Consider the following 21,475-nt stretch of genomic DNA (forward strand, 5'->3'; position numbering starts at 1 on the left):
GGCTATATAGCATACTCATCCTCAACTGTGGAGAAGCTAGAATAAATGGTGTAGGGTCTTCTGTGTCTTGGGGAAGCTCTATGTGTGCATCTCACATGCCACCCTTCTTGACACTGTATTAGTCAAGTCCTCTTGCCTATACTTCTGTTTTGGTTTCTGATGAGAACTTTACTTTTCTCTGATAAGGTTGATACATTGTTGAGAAGTTCAGCAAGCTTACAGAGGCTCTGACTTTCAGCCTATCTCTCGTCTTTTGTGGGTCCTTCCTCTTAGGAGAATACACAAGACATTATTCCCTGACGTGCTTTTTGAGGCTCTGTAAGAAATGAACACTTTACCAAAAACCCCTTTGTTGCCTGCTGCGTGAAAGTGAGAATTACCACTGTGGGGAAATTCCAGCTCAGTGGTTCTCCACTCTGGCTTCACATTAAAAACACCTGGGGCATTTAAAAACCAATGCAGATACCTCAGCCCCCAGTCCAGGAAAGTTAATCAGAATCACTTGGATATAGGTAGTTTCGAAAGCTCCCCAGGTGATCCTCATGTATTGCCACAGCTGAGAATCATTGCCTCTGTTAGTTGCTCTGCCCATCTAATTGAAATAAATTCTCTCAGGTGTCGCTGAATAAGGACCAGGTTTACTCAAGCTCACCATTTCTGTAGAAATTTAGATTCTGGTAACCACTATCAGGAGATCTGTATTAGGTCAGTTCACTCAACCCTGGCTTTCCTGTTTCAGCTTCCTTTGCAACTCTGTCAGTGGAAGACAAGTTGCGGTAGACAGGGTACAAGGACAGCATGGAAGAAAGAAAAAAATGCATCCCATTTTTTGTTATTTTCTCAACAGTCTCTGGAAGAAAAGAAAAAGAAGGTAAGTGTGAATAAAACCTTTGCAGCTTTATTCAAAGTGTTAGAATCTATACCCTATATTTCTTGTTGGATATAAACTAGGGCAAATAACACCCTCAGAAAAGTGTTTCTTTTCTTGTTGCCAAAAATGTAAAACTAGGATAAAAGGTAAAAAGTTTTCTACGTGAGGGTTAGAGACAACTCATCTGTTAATTTCCTGCTCCTGTTGGCTTACTTGCCTAGCCTTCTGACTTCTGCTGCCTATAAAAAAGTCATATATGGGCATTTGCAGTTTTGATGAGGTAAAATTTTAGAATACTCTGGATGAGATACCGTCACAGAGTAAAATGGTGGGGTTCATCATATTTCATTAGGATAAGCTGAAGGGAAATATTTGTAGGTAATTTAATTTCCAGAAATAAGAGTTCAAGTGTGATCATTAGGTCAGTGGAGAAATTAAACTTATTCTTTATAACTTATTAAGTCCAGTGAGAAATGTCTAGGAGTGGATGTAGAGAAGTACAGTGACTTTTAGTAAAAAGGTTATTCCAAGTAACACTCTTTGGAGTCTTCAGGAATGAAAACGTAGGTATGAGGCATTCTCACTTGGATTTTAATGGTTCTGATAAAATGGCATGGAGGAGTAGTGATTTGAAAAAGAGCAAATACCACCCAGTTGCTTTTTATTAGGGTTATAGAATTGTACCTGGTAAAAGGAATAACCAAGAACCCGTGATGAAGCTCTGGGAAGTCACTTGAGTGAAGCCGAGAAAACTACCTCATTTAAAAAAAAGCACACATGCTAAAAGAAAATCAGATGAAAGATTATGTTCTCTCTCAAATGGTATCTGGTTAGCAGGGCCTGAGGCAGAAACTCAACATTGAAAACTAACACAGGCAGATACCCTGCCACCCTTATCCTGGAGGAATTTCTAATTTTAACAACAGCAGACCCAGAGTGAAATCAGCTTCTGTATCTCCTCAGTGAGCAGCAGTTACTCTTATTCAACAAATGTTTGTAGAATACATGAATTATGTATAAGAATATATATAATTATATAAGAGAATAAATAATGAGATAAAAAGAAATCAAGAAGGCACTTTAACCCTGCCACATTTGTAATATCAATCAAATGTCTTCAATTAATTCCTACCCTTTGATCTAGCAATTATACCTTAGGAATCTGTTCTAAGGATATAAAAAACGCAAATTTATGTGAAGTATCTTCATAAAAGCCTTATTCATAATATTAAAACATTACAATATTGGATTAAATCGAAATATTCAATAATATGAAAATAATTAGATGATTGCATATTATGTTTCTGAAGGCTGTATATTATAAAAACCCGCATTTTCTACTAAGTGGGAAAAATAAATGTATATACACATTTTTCTTATAATTAAAGAAATAAGTGACTTTTCTGTCTGTCTACAAAAGACTAAAAAGAAATATATCACCATGTTGACGGTAGATATCTGGGTATTTGGGTAATAGATTGTTATTGTCTACATCTTGTACAATAAGTTTTGTGTTACTTTTTTATTTGAAAAAAACTGGAGATATTAATTTTAAGAAGCTTTTTTATATCTTGAGATTGTAGATAAAGATACTGTACAAAGATTCCTCTGATATGGTTCAATCAAAGAGTATTTACCATGTGGTAAGCACTGCATATGGTTGTAGATGGTATTGAAGTTTCTTCAGAAGGTGTCTGGGGGCAGAGAGCTAGCTATCTGGTTGAAATAGTACAAAAGTCCATTTAATGTATGCTAAATTGAAAGGCCTGATTGAAGTACTGGGGAGGGACAGAGTAGATTGAGGTATACGAGCTGCTGTAGGCAGAATGACTTCAAGAGTATTGAGGCTGATGAAATTTCAAGTTGTCCATAAAGAACAAGGTGTTACAGGCAGGGCAAGTGGTAGAAGTAGAAACAAACACTGAGTGAGCTATGAAAAAAAGACAAGGCAAATCTGAATGGAGATTGCATGTTGGGAAATAGTGGAAAGTAAACTTAGATAATTTGGGGGAAGTTGGATTTTGAGCAGGGTTATGAATTGGCAAGAGAACTGATAGGGCTATGTGTGTTCAATGTAAGAATTAAATAAGTAAAGCAACTAAGTCAGTTGTTGCAATTTTTAAAGGACTAGGGGAAATGAAAGAACTAGACTGAGTGGGATCTACACAATTGATGATACAGAAGCTATAAATAGTCACCATCAAATGGTTGTTGGGAGAAAACACAATCTGCAAGATAAAAATGGGGGAGGTAAGGCCAGGCTTTTGCCTGTAATCTCAGCACTTTGGAAGGCCAAGGTAGGAAGATAACTTGAGGCCAGGAGTTCAAAACCAGCCTGGGCAACATAATAAGACCCTGTCTTTACAAGAAAAAAAAAATAAATTGGGCAGAATAAAAAGAATAAGCCTTTTAGGTTGTGAGTTAGAGGAAAAAGAGGTAAAGAACATAAATGAACAAGGCAAACACATGAGGAAGTGTGCTCTTGGCTAAGGAGTACAAAAATTCAAAATAGCAGAGTGATTCAACTCATTCATCTGAGTGCCTCCCAGAAACCATATTGCTGCTTTGAACGTGGAAACTGTAACTGACTGAATGAAACGTTGTGTTGTTTGCATTCTGTTGCCATCTGCTGTGAAAGCAAGGCCCTGAAGGTTTTACCTACAAAGAAAAACTTAAATTCTTAAGATGTTTTGGAAATTTTTCTCAAAAAAAAGAAAAAAAAAACCCACGAAATTTTCTCAAGAGCTCCAAAGAATGCATAATGACAAGTAAACAAGGCAGAATTAAAAAAGAAAGAAAGAAAAATCTTGCAAAGAGTTACAGGGATATGTTACTGGCATCGAGAAGGAAGAAGGCAGATTTGTAATGATGAGTGAATTAAATAGAAATATAATTTGTCTTGATTCATAGTATCCCAGATAAAACAGAATTTTTAATTAAACGTATAATTATTACAGAAAAGGCAAGAAACTCTGTGCCTTGAGGTGAGAGAGAAAGTAAATGGGATGCCACAGGGTCAGTGATCTGCTGTGGGCAGCCCCTGATGCTTTTGTGACTGTTAGTCCAGCTTTTGCACTAGATAGTTCCAGGGGTCTTGAAAAATGGAAATCTGGATCAATGTTGCCATCTGCCCAGGCTTAGTTTTGGCAAGCTGTTAACTTATTGCCTTGGGTCATACATTGATTCCTAGATTAAAGGATTAAAGTACTAATGTAAATACTCTAATCCAGCTACCAGAACCACAAAATGGAGGAATAGGCCTCCAACTTTTAATTTAATTATGCTGTCTATTCAGGATATTTAACAAGGGGACTATTATGTCATGTGTAGTGAGCATTTCTAAAGGCTCTGATGAAGGAAGTCAAGTCTTGTGAAAAGATCTGCCTTATAAAGAAGGTTACTGAATGGTTTTAATTTTTTAAAAATCTTGTTGAGACCAACTGAGATTAAGTTAATAAAGCGTTGGAAAGATAATTCTGGAAGATAAATGAACAACAAAAAATTCTGAGTAAAAACTAATTGAACAAATGACATAACATTTTAAAATGCAACCAGCAAAATTAAATGCAAAGATTAAGGCACCCCACTTTTAAATACTCTTAATAAGAATAAATAAAGCATAGAAATTATATAAAGAGCTACTTTATTTGTCTTGTTTTTTTTTTTTTGAAAGATACATGATATCTGGATATCTTAAAAAACATGTGAGCCTGTTGTGATCACCAATAATAGTAGTTGATGAGGCTTGTGATGGCCATTGATGTCAGGATTAACTGTGTGGTATCTGCAAAGCTAGGGAGTATGCCTAAAGAAATATTGTTATTGAACTCCTGGGAATCACTTGTTAATGAATGTGTGGGTTAAACTACAAGTTTATTACCTGGTACATTTTTAAGGAGAGCATTTCTACTAACAGCATTTGTCCAAAATGATCTGAAGAACATCAATAAAGAACTGTAACACCTCTGCAAAATGATGCATTTATAAACTTTGACCATAGGTGACCTTATTAGCTATGGCAGTAAGATGTTGCTGAGAGTGACAGGCACTAATCACAGTCCTTGTAGAACTGGAAGGAGCTTTAGAAAAGGATCTTTGCCAATCCTTTCATTTTATAAATAAGGGAGCTAAGGCCAGATAGGTTGTCACTTGCCCAAGGTCATATCATTAACTGGTAGTAGAGCTAGGACTGGAATCCCAATCTCCAGAGAAATCTTGGATTGACAGTTCTGACACTGGGCATCTTTCCTGGATATCACCTTGCCCTATCCTATCCTGAATCAAAAATTATGTCGACTCTTCCAAAGAAACAACAACAACCAAAGAGGCTATTGATGAGAGAAAAACAGGTGCAAGAGAATGATAATTTCAAAAGCTATTAGAGGGTAGTATATGTATATGTTTTCCTACCAAATTTAATATTAAAGACTGAGGGGTGTGTTTATAACACATTTCTTTTCCTTTTTTTTTTTTTTTTTTTTTTGAGATGGAGTCTTGCTCTGTCGCCCAGGCTGGAGTGTGGTGGTACGATCTCGGCTCACTGCAACCCCCACCTCCCGGATTCAAGCAATTCTCCTGCCTCAGCCTCCCTAGTAGCTGGGATTACAGGTGCCTGCCACCATGCCCAGCTAATTTCTATATTTTTGGTAGAGACAGGGTTTCACCATGTTGGCCAGGCTGGTCTTGAACTCCTGCCCTCGTAATCTGCTGGCCTCGGCCTCCCAAAGTGCTGGGATTACAGGCATGAGCCCCTGCGCCCGGCCTCATAACACATTTCTTCAAGATACAAGATTTCTTTAAGATATACAGAATATGGAGGTGACTTAAATACTTGTTATTATCACCAGTATCACCATCGTCATGCCATTATCATTTCTTGAGAACTAATAATATACCTGGCACTTTTAGATATTTTACAAACATTATATCCTTGGTTCTTTTTTTATTATTTTTTATTATACTTTAAGTTTTAGGGTACATGTGCACATTGTGCAGGTTAGTTACATATGTATACATGTGCCATGCTGGTGCACTGCACCCACTAACTCGTCATCTATCATTAGGTATATCTCCCGATGCTATCCCTCCCCCCACCCCCCACACCACAACAGTCCCCAGAGTGTGATATTCCCCTTCCTGTGTCCATGTGATCTCATTGTTCAATTCCCACCTATGAGTGAGAATATGCGGTGTTTGGTTTTTTGTTCTTGTGATAGTTTACTGAGAATGATGATTTCCAATTTCATCCATGTCCCTACAAAGAACATGAACTCATCATTTTTTATGGCTGCATAGTATTCCATGGTGTATATGTGCCACATTTTCTTAATCCAGTCTATCACTGTTGGACATTTGGGTTGGTTCCAAGTCTTTGCTATTGTGAATAATGCCTCAATAAACATACGTGTGCATGTGTCTTTATAGCAGCATGATTTATAGTCCTTTGGGTATATACCCAGTAATGGGATGGCTGGGTCAAATGGTATTTCCAGTTCTAGATCCCTGAGGAATCGCCACACTGACTTCCACAATGGTTGAACTAGTTTACAGTCCCACCAACAGTGTAAAAGTGTTCCTATTTCTCCACATCCTCTCCAGCACCTGTTGTTTGCTGACTTTTTAATGATTGCCACTCTAACTGGTGTGAGATGGTATCTTATTGTGGTTTTGATTTGCATTTCTCTGATGGCCAGTGATGATGAGCATTTTTTCATGTGTTTTCTGGCTGCATAAAATGTCTTCTTTTGAGAAGTGTCTGTTCATGTCCTTCACCCACTTTTTGATGGGGTTGTTTGTTTTTTTCTTGTACATTTGTTTGAGTTCATTGTAGATTCTGGATATTAGCCCTTTGTCAGATGAGTAGGTTGCGAAAATTTTCTCCCATCTTGTAGGTTGCCTATTCTCTCTGATGGTAGTTTATCTTGCTGTGCAGAAGCTCTTTAGTTTAATTAGATCCCATTTGTCAATTTTGTCTTTTGTTGCCATTGCTTTTGGTGTTTTAGAAAATGAAGTCCTTGCCCATGCTTATGTCCTGAATGGTAATGCCTAGGTTTTCTTCTAGAGTTTTTATGGTTTTAGGTCTAAGGTTTAAGTCTTTAATCCATCTTCAATTGATTTTTGTATAAGGTGTAAGGAAGGGATCCAGTTTCAGCTTTCTACATATGGCTAGCCAGTTTTCCCAGCACCATTTATTAAATAGGGAATCCTTTCCCCATTGCTTGTTTTTGTCAGGTTTGTCAAAGTTCAGATAGTTGTAGATATGTGGCATTATTTCTGAGGGCTCTGTTCTGTTCCATTGATCTATATCTCTGTTTTAGTACCAGTACCATGCTGTTTTGGTTACTGTAGCCTTGTAGTATAGTTTGAAGTCAGGTAGTGTGATGCTTCCAGCTTTGTTCTTTTGGCTTAGGATTGACTTGGCGATGCGGGCTCTTTTTTGGTTCCATATGAACTTTAAAGTAGTTTTTTCCAGTTCTGTGAAGAAAGGCATTGGTAGCTTGATGGAGATGGCATTGAATCTGTAAATTACCTTGGGCAGTATGGCCATTTTCACGATATTGATTCTTCCTACCCATGAGCATGGAATGTTCTTCCATTTGTTTGTATCCTCTTTTATTTCCTTGAGCAGTGGTTTGTAGTTCTCCTTGAAGAGATCCTTCACATCCCTTGTAAGTTGGATTCCTAGGTATTTTATTCGCTTTGAAGCAATTATGAATGGGAGTTCACTCATGATTTGGCTCTCTGTTTGTCCGTTGTTGGTGTATCAGAATGCTTGTGATTTTTGTACATTGATTTTGTATCCTGAGACTTTGCTGAAGTTGCTTATGAGCTTAAGGAGATTTTGGGCTGAGACAATGGGGTTTTCTAGATATACAATCATGTCATCTGCAAACAGGGACAATTCGACTTCCTCTTTTCCTAATTGAATACCCTTTATTTCCTTCTCCTGCCTAATTGCCCTGGCCAGAACTTCCAACACTATGTTGAATAGGAGTGGTGAGAGAGGGCATCCCTGTCTTGTGCCAGTTTTCAAAGGGAATGCTTCCAGTTTTTGCCCATTCACTATGATATTGGCTGTGGGTTTGTCATAGATAGCTCTTATTATTTTGAAATACGTCCCATCAATACCTAATTTATTGAGAGTTTTTAGCATGAAGGGTTGTTGAATTTTGTCAAAGGCTTTTTCTGCATCTATTGAGATAATCATGTGGTTTTTGTCTCTGGTTCTGTTTATATGCTGGATTACATTTATTGATTTGCGTATATTGAACCAGCCTTGCATCCCAGGGATGAAGCCCACTTGATCATGGTGGATAAGCTTTTTGATGTGCTGCTGGATTCGTTTTGCCAGTATTTTATTGGGGATTTTTGCATCAATGTTCAGCAAGGATATTGGTCTAAAATTCTCTTTTTTTTTGTTGTGTCTCTGCCTGGCTTTGGTATCAGAATGATGCTGGCCTCATAAAATGAGTTAGGGAGGATTCCCTCTTTTCCTATTGATTGGAATAGTTTCAGAAGGAATGGTACCAGTTCCTCCTTGTACCTGTGGTAGAATTCGGCTGTGAATCCATCTGGTCCTGGACTCTTTTTTGGTTGGTAAGCTATTGATTATTGCCACAATTTCAGCTCCTGTTATTGGTGTATTCAGAGATTCAACTTCTTCCTGGTTTAGTCTTGGGAGACTGTATGTGTCCAGGAATTTATCCATTTCTTCTAGATTTTCTAGTTTATTTGCGTAGAGGTGTTTGTAGTATTCTCTGATGGTAGTTTGTATTTCTGTGGGATCGGTGGTGATATCCCCTTTATCATTTTTTATTGCATCTATTTGATTCTTCTCTCTTTTTTTCTTTATTAGTCTTGCTAGCAGTCTATCAATTTTGTTGATCCTTTCAAAAAACCAGCTCCTGGATTCATTAATTTTTTGAAGGGTTTTTTGTGTCTCTATTTCCTTCAGTTCTGCTCTGATTTTAGTTATTTCTTGCCTTCTGCTAGCTTTTGAATGTGTTTGCTCTTGCTTTTCTAGGTCTTTTAATTGTGATGTTAGGGTGTCAATTTTAGATCTTTCCTGCTTTCTCTTGTGGGCATTTAGTGCTATAAATTTCCCTGGGACACTGCTTTGAATGCATCCCAGAGATTCTGGTATGTTGTGTCTTTGTTCTCGTTGGTTTCAAAAAACATCTTTATTTCTGCCTTCATTTCGTTATGTACCCAGTAGTCATTCAGGAGCAGGTTGTTCAGTTTCCATGTAGTTGAGCGGTTTTGAGTGAGATTCTTAATCCTGAGTTCTAGTTTGATTGCACTGTGGTCTGAGAGATAGTTTGTTATAATTTCTGTTCTTTTACATTTGCTGAGGAGAGCTTTACTTCCCAGTATGTGGTCAATTTTGGAATAGGTATGGTGTGGTGCTGAAAAAAATGTATATACTGTTGATTTGGTTTGGAGAGTTCTGTAGATGTCTATTAGGTCCGCTTGGTGCAGAGCTGAGTTCAATTCCTGGGTATCCTTGTTGCCTTTGTATCTCGTTGATCTGTCTAATGTTGACAGTGGGGTGTTAAAGTTTCCCATTATTAATGTGTGGGAGTCTAAGTCTCTTTGTAGGTCACTCAGGACTTGCTTTGTGAATCTTGGTGCTCCTGTATTGGGTGCATATATATTTAGGATAGTTAGCTCTTCTTGTTGAATTGATCCCTTTACCATTATGTAATGGCCTTCTTTGTCTCTTTTGATCTTTGTTGGTTTAAAGTCTGTTTTATCAGAGACTAAGATTGCAACCCCTGCCTTTTTTTGTTTTCCATTTGCTTGGTAGATCTTCCTCCATCCTTTTATTTTCAGCCTATGTGTGTCTCTGCATGTGAGATGGGTTTCCTGAATACAGCACACTGATGGGTCTTGACTCTTTATCCAATTTGCCAGTCTGTGTCTTTTAATTGGAGCATTTAGTCCATTTACATTTAAAGTTAATATTGTTATGTGTGAATTTGATCCTGTCATTATGATGTTAGCTGGTTATTTTACTCGTTAGTTGATGCAGTTTCTTCCTAGTCTCGATGGTCTTTACATTTTGGCATGATTTTGCAGCGGCTGGTACCGGTTGTTCCTTGCCATGTTTAGTGCTTCCTTCAGGAGCTCTTGTAAGGCAGGCCTGGTGGTGACAAAATCTCTCGGCATTTGCTTGTGTGTAAAGGATTTTATTTCTCCTTCACTTATGAAGCTTAGTTTGGCTGGATATGAAATTCTGGGTTGAAAATTCTTTTCTTTAAGAATGTTGAATATTGGCCCCCACTCTCTTCTGGCTTGTAGGGTTTCTGCCGAGAGATCCGCTGTTAGTCTGATGGGCTTCCCTTTGAGGGTAACCCAACCTTTCTCTCTGGCTGCCCTTAACATTTTTTCCTTCATTTCAACTTTGGTGAATCTGACAATTATGTGTCTTGGAGTTGCTCTTCTCGAGCAACTTTGTGGCGTTCTCTGTATTTCCTGAATCTGAACGTTGGCCTACCTTGGTAGATTGGGGAAGTTCTCCTGGATAATATCCTGCAGAGTGTTTTCCAACTTGGTTCCATTCTCCCCATCACTTTCAGGTACACCAATCAGACGTAGATTTGGTCTTTTCACATAGTCCCATATTTCTTGGAGGCTTTGCTCATTTCTTTTTATTCTTTTTTCTCTAAACTTCCCTTCTCACTTCATTTCATTCATTTCATCTTCCATTGCTGATACCCTTTCTTCCAGTTGATCGCATTGGCTCCTGAGGCTTCTGCATTCTTCATGTAGTTCTCGAGCCTTGGTTTTCAGCTCCATCAGCTCCTTGAAGCATTTCTCTGTATTGGTTATTCTAGTTATACATTCTTCTAAATTTTTTTCAAAGTTTTCGACTTCTTTGCCTTTGGTTTGAATGTCCTCCCGTAGCTCAGAGTAATTTGATCGTCTGAAGCCTTCTTCTCTCAGCTCGTCAAAGTCATTCTCCATCCAGCTTTGTTCTGTTGCTGGTGAGGAACTACGTTCCTTTGGAGGAGGAGAGGCGCTCTGCTTTTTAGAGTTTCCAGTTTTTCTGTTCTGTTTTTCCCCCATCTTTGTGGTTTTATCTAGTTTTGGTCTTTGATGATGGTGATGTACAGATGGGTTTTTGGTGTGGATGTCCTTTCTGTTTGTTAGTTTTCCTTCTAACAGAGAGGACTCTCAGCTGCAGGTCTGTTGGAATACCCTGCCGTGTGAGGTGTCAGTGTGCCCCTGCTGGTGGGTGCCTCCCAGTTAGGCTGCCCAGGGGTCAGGGGTCAGGGACCCACTTGAGGAGGCAGTCTGCCCGTTCTCAGATCTCCAGCTGCGTGCTGGGAGAACCACTGCTCTCTTCAAAGCTGTCAGACAGGCACATTTAAGTCTGCAGAGGTTACTGCTGTCTTTTTGTTTGTCTGTGCCCTGCCCCCCAGAGGTGGAGCCTACAGAGGCAGGCAGGCCTCCTTGAGCTGTGGTGGGCTCCACCCAGTTTGAGCTTCCCGGCTGCTTTGTTTACCTAATCAAGCCTGGGCAATGGCAGGCGCCCCTCCCCCAGCCTCGCTGCCGCCTTGCAGTTTGATCTCAGACTGCTGTGCTAGCAATCAGCGAGACTCCGTGGGCGTAGGACCCTCCGAGCCAGGTGTGGGATATAATCTCGTGGTGCGCCGTTTTTTAAGCCCGTCGGAAAAGCGCAGTATTTGGGTGGGAGTGACCCGATTTTCCAGGTGCCGTCGGTCACCCCTTTCTTTGACTCAGAAAGGGAACTCCCTGACCCCTTGTGCTTCCCAAGTGAGGCAATGCCTCTCCCTGCTTCGGCTCGCGCAGGGTGCATGCACCCACTGACCTGCGCCCACTGTCTGGCACTCCCTAGTGAGATGAACCTGGTACCTCAGATGGAAATGCAGAAATCACCCGTCTTCTGCGTCGCTCACGCTGGGAGCTGTAGACCAGAGCTGTTCCTATTCGGCCATCTTGGCTCCTCCCCTCCTTGGTTCTTAAAAAAAGAAATATGCATTATTTTAACAAATACTATTCTTAAAAAGCATAAGAAACTTGCTTAAGTGGTATACAATTACTAAATAGTGGAGCTAAGCTACAAATCCAGGCATCTTTGGTCTCCAAACCTGTGTTCTAATGACTATTTACATCAGCCCACAGCTCACCACTGTTAAAATACAAATATTAACAGAATGACATAATTTGTCTTTTATACCATCATGGAAAGATTTTAATATCAGGTAGCATTCCAGAATAGCTCGTATTTTACCAGCTCCCCTTGCAATACGTCATGCAAAATGTGTATCATGTGTCAAGAAGATGCAAAGTGGTGAGTGGCAGAGGAGAACCCGGAGGTAATTATGGGTAGGGTGAGCAGAGGAGAAGGATCCCAGTACGGAAAATGAACCTTCAGCTGGCCTCCTGCAAAGTCTGCTCCCCTGTGTCTAGACCCAGATAGTTTCTGAGTAAATGGTTATTGATTATTAGAAGGTAAATTTTCTGAAAATTATTTTAAAACAATTGTAAAAACTATTGCTCAGATGTTTCGCTTTGTAAAGTTATCAAGATTTTATAGATGCCCCATAGATTCCCATTTAAAAATGTACTACAATCCTAAATTTCTACTATACATTTTTCAAGTATTTTAATGAACTGATATGGACAGCTAACCTTATATGAACTCTCCACCCGAGGCTGTGAGCTGCCTCTCTCAGTTGAGGCTTGGCTCCTTAGAGATTGCCTTTTTTTTTTTTTCAGTCAGGTGTTTTTTCAAATATCTATCATGTTTTATAATGTAGAAGTGAGCAAAAGGCATGGTCTATGATCACAGATTTTTTTAGTCTAGTGGCAAAGACAGACATTGAGCAAATAAACATATGAATAAAGACACAATTGCAAATTGTGCTAAGTGTTATAAAGGAAACACTAAAACAGCAAGTGGTAAAGAAGCATCAGAAGGCTAAGTTCCAGATGAGGTGGGCAGAAGAGAAGGGTCCCTTGGCTGGCTTATGTTAGGCCTATTAACCTTCAAGTTAAGGGACCTGTATTTCATGAAGGAAGGTCGTGAGAATGCACATACCCTACAGAGAGAAGTTGAACTTTGACAAAAATAGGGTTGGTTCAGTCTGAAAGAACGAATATGTCTTGGAAGCCAGACATAATTACACACACTTTATATATTGGCTGGCTATATACAATGGTGAAAAACTGATGAAATCAAGTATGATACAAAAGCAAAAGGAAATTCCGAGACCTTGTAACTAGTGATGATAAAGGAAAGCTGCATTATCATGGTGTGTCATAGTGAGGACTCTAATGATCCATCTTTCATTAATAAAGAGTCCAGTTACATTGCCATTAGCAGAAGACAGCTTTTAAAAGGAAGAGTCTGGAGAAAGCACTGATATTTTTTTAATTGATGCTTTTTCTAAACTATGTGCTTGCCTCTTCAACTAATAGCAAAAACGTCTTTGTGGTCTTCTGATGTCTGAGGAAAGGTGAATGTTGGTAGGTGGGAAAAAACTCTCTCATTGAAACAAAGGCTACTGTATTTCTGGGCCATCTACCAATGACACACTCATTTATTATTCTTGAGACCTAGGCCTGTTAGTACTATTCCAACTAGCAATCCATGAAAAAATGGAGGATGGATTTAAATTAGAAGGATGCCATCTTCCCCTCAACAATATCTGGGCCCTTTAGAGGGGGTACCTCTGAGGTACCAGTCACTTTTTAATTTTCCATCTCTGCATTGATAAAGGGTTAGCACTTCCAAATGTTATAACATCTTTTGAAAAATTAGGGGAGCTGCATCTATACCAAGAACAAGGACTCTAGACCCAGAGTTACTTACCTGCAGCCCATTCATTCATTCATTCAGATATATCTCATATATTCAATCAACATTTATACCTCATATGTTTAGGCACTTTTGTTAAGCCTTGGGGATTCAACACAGAACTAAAATCGAGTACAGTAAAATCTAGCATAGCCCTTAAGAACTTCAGAAAGCAGAGAGGAAGGCTGCTAAATAAATAGAAACATTTTAAGGGTAGAAAAGAAAAATTGCACCTGATAGAGTTTGACAAAGAAGACTTTATTTAAGACTATTGCCATAGGGAAGAGAGATTGAACTTAATTCTACTGAAACAGGCAGGAGAGTTTCTAAGCTCTGGGACAAACCAGTGAAAAAGTACTGGAGGATATTAGTGGCAAAGTTGGTCAATGTAATTAGGTGGTGGGTGTTTGGAATTGTTGTTCAGGGAAATTAGGCTCCTCCCCTCCCACAGAGATAGCAATGGGGTGCTATCTTTCTTGGTGAGTACATTCAAAGGGTGGCCCCCAAGTCCTTAAAAATACATTTCTGGGTTGTAAACTGGCAAGAGGCTGGGAGAAAATTCATATCTCCAGGGGGCAGAGAAAGAATGACAATTTCAAGTATTCTCAAATAAATGCTCTAAGAAAAGGGAAGTCAGGGGCCAGTAGGCAGGAAGAAACCTGCCTGTTCAAAATGTATTCAAGCTGATGGGAAGGAACATGAAGGCTGTCTTGATTAGTACAGAGTAATCAATGGAATGTTGGAATATTTATCTCAAGGAACATACAGGAAGATAATAGTTAAGTTATATAGGCAGTATAATTTAAGATGATTCACAGTGCCATTTAAAAGTTAAGAGGCAAGGTGATATGGTCAAAAGATTTTAAGGTTTTAAGCCTGACTGTTGTTTGTTGCTTGTTATAACAGTGTGTGATATTGGATGAGTAACAGTATGTTTGAGCTACTGTTTTTATCTTTGATGGAGAAATGATTGTCTGTTCTACCTAATTCATAGTGTTATGAATAGCAAATTCAATAATATTTTCCTCTTCACCTGGAACCCCATTTAAGTAGTACAGCAGCAAATAAATGCAATATAGAATTATTAATTGTCAAAAGGTTCTAAACCTAGTCAGTTTAAAAATATACTGTTTTTAGTTTTCAACTAACTAGAAATTCTCTTTTTATATAAACCATCTCCCCCCAAAATTTTCATTTGGAAATGTATTGCTTTATTTCATTAAACCATCATAATTAGCATACCAAAACTTTTAAAAATAGTATAAAAGAGAAAACATTTTCATATTTCAGATTTCTCTATTAAGAGATTACTACAACATGCCCAAATGGGGTTTATTTTAGAAAACAAATGGGTTTATGTTAGGGAACCTACTAATATAATTAATAAGTCAGAGAAAAATACTATTTTCAAAAGATTCAGAAAGGTAATTTTATAATATATAACAACCAGTTCTTATTTTTAAATTATGAAGAAATAGGAATGGACAGTTACCTTTATAATGAAAGGCTATCTATTGAAGTCAACAGAACTTCATATTTAACCTTGAAGCATCAGAGGCATTTCCATTAAAATCAGAAACAAGACTTAGAGGCACTAACACTACTATTAGCATTGTTCTGGGAGTAGGAACCAATCAACTGAAACAATCAGCAGTTATAAGAGATCGTACCATTAAAAAAAGAGGGAAAATATGACTCACAGCATTCTTGAACAAATAAGTGTAAATTAAGAGATTCTGCTGAAGATAAATTAGAAATATTAAGTTTATTAAAGAAACATTATAAATAAATGTATAAACAATATAGTTTTATATTGTAGCCAAAAAAAGTAGCAAAAATAATTTTAAAATGTCATATTCCAAATGACCTAACAACTGAATTATAAAAAGAGGCACAGAGAGACTTTGTGAAAATAATTAAAAATCGGTAATGAGGATGAAATTAAATGACTAAACAGAGACATAATGTGTTCTTAAATGAGAAACTAAATATTACAAAAATAAATACATTAATTATTTTCATATTAAGTCATCAAGGTAATGTGATTCTAAACAGAATGAAGAGAATATTGAACTTGAAAAAGTACTTACAAAGTAATAAAGCAGTCATAAAATTATAAAATACATCTATGTTATTAAAAATATAACCATACACAACTGAATGAAGAAAATTTTTAAAGATTTTCTCCTTTCTTTCTCCTTTCTAGCCCCACACATTTTCCCAAAGCATCCAAATGTACAGAGTAGCTTGAGATATCTGAAGAAGCCACCCCATTGCATGTTACATGTGCTGTTAAGTAGACAGTTCTTAAAGTAATATATTACTGGCCAAGAAGTGATACAGTGCAGTTTAAAAAGATTGACTATGACCAATGTGGTAAAAGGAAGATGACTGAATTTGTTAGGCTTAGGGGAGTGTCTGGCTCTCTGTGAGCAGATTGCTGATTGAATCAGAGTGGATTCATTATATGGTGCTGGAACAATGGATTCAGAACAAAAATAAACTTAGAGTCTTTTCATACACCATGCCCCCAACTTATTTCACTGACTTATTTCACTATGCAGCCAACTTATTTTAAATAACTAAAAACAAGAAAATATAACAACCACATGGAAATATAGGTAAACACAATTTCAGAATGGAGATCTTTCTAGCATAAACTTGGCAGAAGAAATGATATGGAAAAAGTGATTGCTGTGACTGAATAAAGACTACTAATATTTTAAAAGTCCAAGAATTAGAAATAATAAACTAAGGGATATATTCAGAACATATATATTAAATGTAGAAGTATTATTTTTCTATGTAAAGAGATATATTACTAAAATCAGTTTGAAAATTATCACATCAGTATAAAATTCAGAAAATAGAGTAAACTAAAAAATTATCTATAAAAGCTAACATGTAAAAATAGGTTTCTTAGTGGTTTATAAGGAAAGTAATAAAATTAAAACAAAATACTCTTTCATCTTCCACATTATGACAAGTAAGCAACATAACATCTAGTGCTAGACAGTCGTAAAATGGGAGTTTCTCTTGTACACTATTAGCTTGGATATAAGAACCTACAGCCTTTCTGGAAGCTTAGTTGGCAAATTGAATTAGGAGTTTTAAATAACCTTTGGACTAGAAATTTCATAAATAGGAATTTTTCAAAATAAGTACATTTAGATTAGATATAATCTAAATATCCACAGATATGAGAAAGACTGTATAAATCACAGTACACCCATAGAATAGAATATTATAAAAATGTTTAGTTATGTTTTTAGAGAGTTTTAATGAATGGAGGAATGTTTATAAAAGGGAACTGAACAAACAAAACAATTAGAATGAAATTACATATGGTAGGAATACAATTTCATATGTTACATATGTAAATGCATAAGCAAAGACATGCCTGAAATCCACTGAAATACTAATCTTCAATTGTGGGTAAACTTTCATTCTTTTTACCCTAAAGTGTTCTAATTTTCAAAAGTTACTATTAAGTAGTCAGAAAAAAGTGCTAGCAAAACATAAATGTATTGAGGACTGCTCATGGTTTGTTTATAAAATGTTTGTTGTCACATTATTCCAACAATTGCAAACATCCCAAAAACATTGGGTAGATATTATATAGATTATGAATAATTTTTCTCTAAACTCAGCCCAACTATAACCCTAATACTAGCCATTCTGCTTCATAAGTAGCAAAGCAAGCCACATGTTTTCAAAATTAAAAAAAATTTCCCATTGTTCTGAGATTATGAAAAATTATAGTATAAGCTTAATGCATCAGATAATAAGACAGATAATGTAAATTTATTCTGGGCACTGGAAAACAGTGGAATTATGCACTTTATGTCAGGTATCCATCTTTTTCTAATTTATATATTTTTTATTTAATAAATATTAAGCATTAAGTAAAACTTACATTCTGAAAAAGATTACATTGTCAGGAGTCATAAATTAAAATATTAGAAAAATAATCAAGATGATAGTTTTTCTGGGACTACCTAAGTTCTAAACTCCAGAACTTAACTGATAAAGGGAACAAATCTTATTTATTCACTGCAATATTTTCAGTGAAACTTCCTATCCCCATTACTTTTATATATTTATTTCCCCTCATTTTTGTATTAGTGCCTCGCCTCATCATCATTTCCTTTGAGCATTAGTCTTTCAGTCAACTTGATAGTTCCCTACAGGATCCACTAACCTGTTCTAAACATAGTAAGCACTCATTAAATAAATGGATTTAATTCCATGTTTCTTGCACATGCAAAATTATTGCTAAGCTTGCATGTTCAATTTTAGATTATTTTTCTCTACTAATGGATAATGCCTTTACAGGTATTGTCCATTTAATACCCTGCATGCCTAAGACTCAGTGACTTTCTCTAAATATCTAGCTATGAAATTAAACTATTGAATATTTAATAATGCTTAAATATTCATGTTCTTGGAGGGCAGGAATATATAAAAATGGGATTCATATTTTATTCCCTTAGATAATGGTAGTGAAACAATAATCATTGCATCTCTTGAGCATATAGTTTGCTATAGAGCACAAAACTAAGTAAATGTCCATCATATAGAGATAGCTAGAGGCCTGAATTATTGGGTGTGAGATGTCAGTACCATTTGTATATTAATAGTTGTTTGCTGGATTTCCTAAATTAGATAACTTACCTTCATTTACTTACTGAAGTAATTAGAGGCTGTTATAGGATAAAGTTAAAATTATAAATTATTTTTTCTTATTAATGAAAGAGTTGTGGAATCTATGAAGGTATTAATGAAGTGTCAAGAAATATGTGGACTAAGAAAAAGTGGAGATATATAATTTAGCTTAATTGTGTTAAAAATAAATATGTATTACCAGGGTGGATGAAATCTTGCATGTTCTGCTAAAATAGGAGAAAATAGAAGCAGCAGGAATGATGACTGAAGAACTCATTGTATAAATCAGTGGTTTCTGAACTGGTGCAACTGCAACATCAGATACAAATGATAGTCCACTGAAGCATGGGAAGAAAATAGTAGCACTAGCATTTACAAATTTGCTGAAAAAAATTAAAGTTAAGCTTTGCCTATATTTTAAATATGAATTGGTACTGGAGTCTTCACTAGTTCATTATGTCATATTTCTTATTTTGTGAAGAACCCTGAGGGAAGAGTGGAGGTTGCACAACCTTAAGAAAATGTTTGCTTTCAGCATTTTGCAATGCATTATAATGTGCAGGCATCTCATTAGGTGGTTTATGGATTATATTATCTAATTTTAACTACACTAAACTTCTGCAAATGGATAAATGATCAAAATGAATTTTGTGAATAACTCTGGATTGTAGATAATATTTGTAAGTACAAGCAAAAAAAAACTCTCCTCCCTACTCCATAAAAAAAAGAGCTGAAATTCTGCTTCATGTATAGGTTTTTCACTAGCTACATTCCAAAGCAAGATTAATGAAGATCCAATCAGGTCAGGTAAAAAGGTCAGCTAAATTCTTTGCAATTATGAAATTATTAAGAAACTTGGCTGAGTGTGGTGGCTTATGCCTGTATTCCCAGCACTTTGGGGGGCCCAGCGGGGTGGATCAGTTGAGGTCAGGAGTTTGAGACCAGCCTGACCAACATGATGAAACCCTGTCTCTACTAAATATACAAAAATTAGCCAGGCTTGGTGATGTGCGCCCGTAATCCCAGCTACTCCAGAGGCTGAGGCAGGAGAATTGCTTGAACCCGGGAAGGGGAGGTTGTAGCAAGCCGAGATTGTGCCACTGAACTCCAGCCTGGGTGACAGAGTGAGACTCCATCTCAGAAAAAAAAAAAAAAAAAAAAGATTTGAACAATATGAATGATATACTTCAATACCCTATTTTTAACAATAAACACCCTATACATTTTGTAAATGATAAACATATCATGAAATTTTGGCTAATAATAGTATATTTATACATCTGTATAATTTTTAAAGAAATCAAGTAAATATACAGGTTATGATCATGTGTAACTGTTTATTTCATTATTTATATTTATTTTCTTTTTTTAAAATTAATTAATAATTGCTGATACGGGTACTTCTCAAAGAAGTTTGAAGACCACTGTTAGAGATTGTGAGTTTAACATTATCCTGGACAAGGTGGGCCAGGACTGGGTTAGGCAAAATGGTAGGAGCTAATATAAAGTGAATATTTATCAATATGCACATCGAAAAGTAAATCTAAGCATTAGATGAGAGTTAGGAAAAGCCTGACAGTGATCTTCAATTATTGACTAATCAATACTCCAGTACTGACCAAAATTTTCATAATGTTACTGAATCCCATTTGGAAAGCGTAGGAGTGGTGTTATACACTGTTCAAGGCAAGATTCCCTAGGACACTTTCGATTAGGAACCTATGTGACAGCTAAGTTCCATGCTCACTTTCTAAATGTAAGTTTTTTCCTGTTGAGGCAGATCATCCAAGAATATAATCAAGAGCATGTGTAGACTACCCTTCTAACTGTAAATTAATACCATCTCCTTTCCTTTAGCCCTGACTAGTGCTATGCTGGATGTTGCAAAGTATTTCAGAATGGCTACTGTAGGAGTCTGTATTCCAAGTTTTATTTTAGATCAGAGTAAAGCAAAAAAGATGCATTTGCTCTGTCCCATAGGTTGTACTCTCAGAATACAAATACACTATTTAGCAAGAGGAGCAGAACCTCTAGGGGCAGCAAACAGGCTGTTTTATTCCAAAATGTTAGGCAAAGCTAATGTCTGGGGCTGTCTCTGGACTCCCTACTGCAGTAATGATGAACTCTAGAGATTTGGAGTTTTAGAAATCCATCCTAAGAGGGAGAAACTGGGTCCTTCCTGTGGGAGACCTTAGACTTTCTCCAAAGACAGGAAATTGCTGCTGTAGGAATGATGTCACTACTTAATGGAGGCACTCCCTAGCATACTACAGCACTCTGAAATAAGTTGTGGTAACTTTGGAACGCCAGAAAGAAAATAGACACAGAGATAATTCCGTCTTTGTTCTTCTCACATAAGCTGGGAAAAAGTGATCAGACAAAACGTGAAGCCTATGCCTGATGCATTCACCAGATATAAACAAACGAAAAACACTAAAGCAGATTCATACCAGGCTTATATCTGAAAAGTCATAACTAGATTCATACCTGAAAAGTTATTAAAGTTACTTTTATTGAATTTTGTCTCTAGGAACAAATTGTGCACATCTGGGCAATAAATACCTGGTGATAGATGATTTAACTCATCATGGTTAGTGTGTCTCACAGGAGAAAAGAAAGTAGCAAGAGTCCACCATAACTAGAGTGTCATGGGAACAAGTTTTCTCTTTTTTTTTTGAGAGGGAGTTTGGTTCTTGTTGCCCAGGCTGGAGTGCAATAGCACGATCTCGGCTCACCGCAACCTTTGCCTCCTGGGTTCAAGTGGTTCTCCTGCCTCAGCCTGCCGAGTAGCTGGGATTAGAAGCATGTGCCACCATACCTGGCTAATTTTGTATTTTTAGTAGAGATGGTGTTTCTCCATGTTGGTTGGACTGGTCTCGAATTCCCGACCTTAGGTGATCCACCTGCCTCGGCCTCCCAAAGTGCTGGGATTACAGACATGAGCCACCGCGCCCAGTCAAGTTTTCTCTTTTTATAGATTTTCTGGTAAGATTCATTCAAATTAAGGAGTGTATTTTTTAAAAGAGCTGATTTCTAATAAATTTCTCATATTTAAAGTTATAATTTGATAAGCTTTAGTTTGGTGTATACATCCATGTAAACATCACCATAAG

The 21,475-nt window shown here is 37.0% G+C and overlaps 1 long non-coding RNA gene across 2 annotated transcripts in view; it reads left to right on the top strand.

Annotated features, from left to right (window-relative positions):
• The first annotated feature begins 455 nt into the window (after positions 1-455).
• Positions 456-21,475, top strand: part of LOC134810359 (uncharacterized) — a 291,828-nt gene continuing 270,808 nt past the window's right edge. The window contains exons 1-2 of one of the 2 annotated variants that reach the window (XR_010158152.1): positions 456-512; positions 740-871. This is a non-coding gene — a long non-coding RNA (uncharacterized LOC134810359). Of the gene's footprint in view, positions 513-708; positions 872-21,475 lie in introns of those variants that run through there. The other variant, XR_010158151.1, reaches the window with a different exon arrangement.

This window comes from Pan troglodytes, chromosome 5 (assembly GCF_028858775.2).
Source record: "Pan troglodytes isolate AG18354 chromosome 5, NHGRI_mPanTro3-v2.0_pri, whole genome shotgun sequence".
In the NCBI taxonomy this organism is placed as follows: Eukaryota; Metazoa; Chordata; class Mammalia; order Primates; family Hominidae; genus Pan; species Pan troglodytes.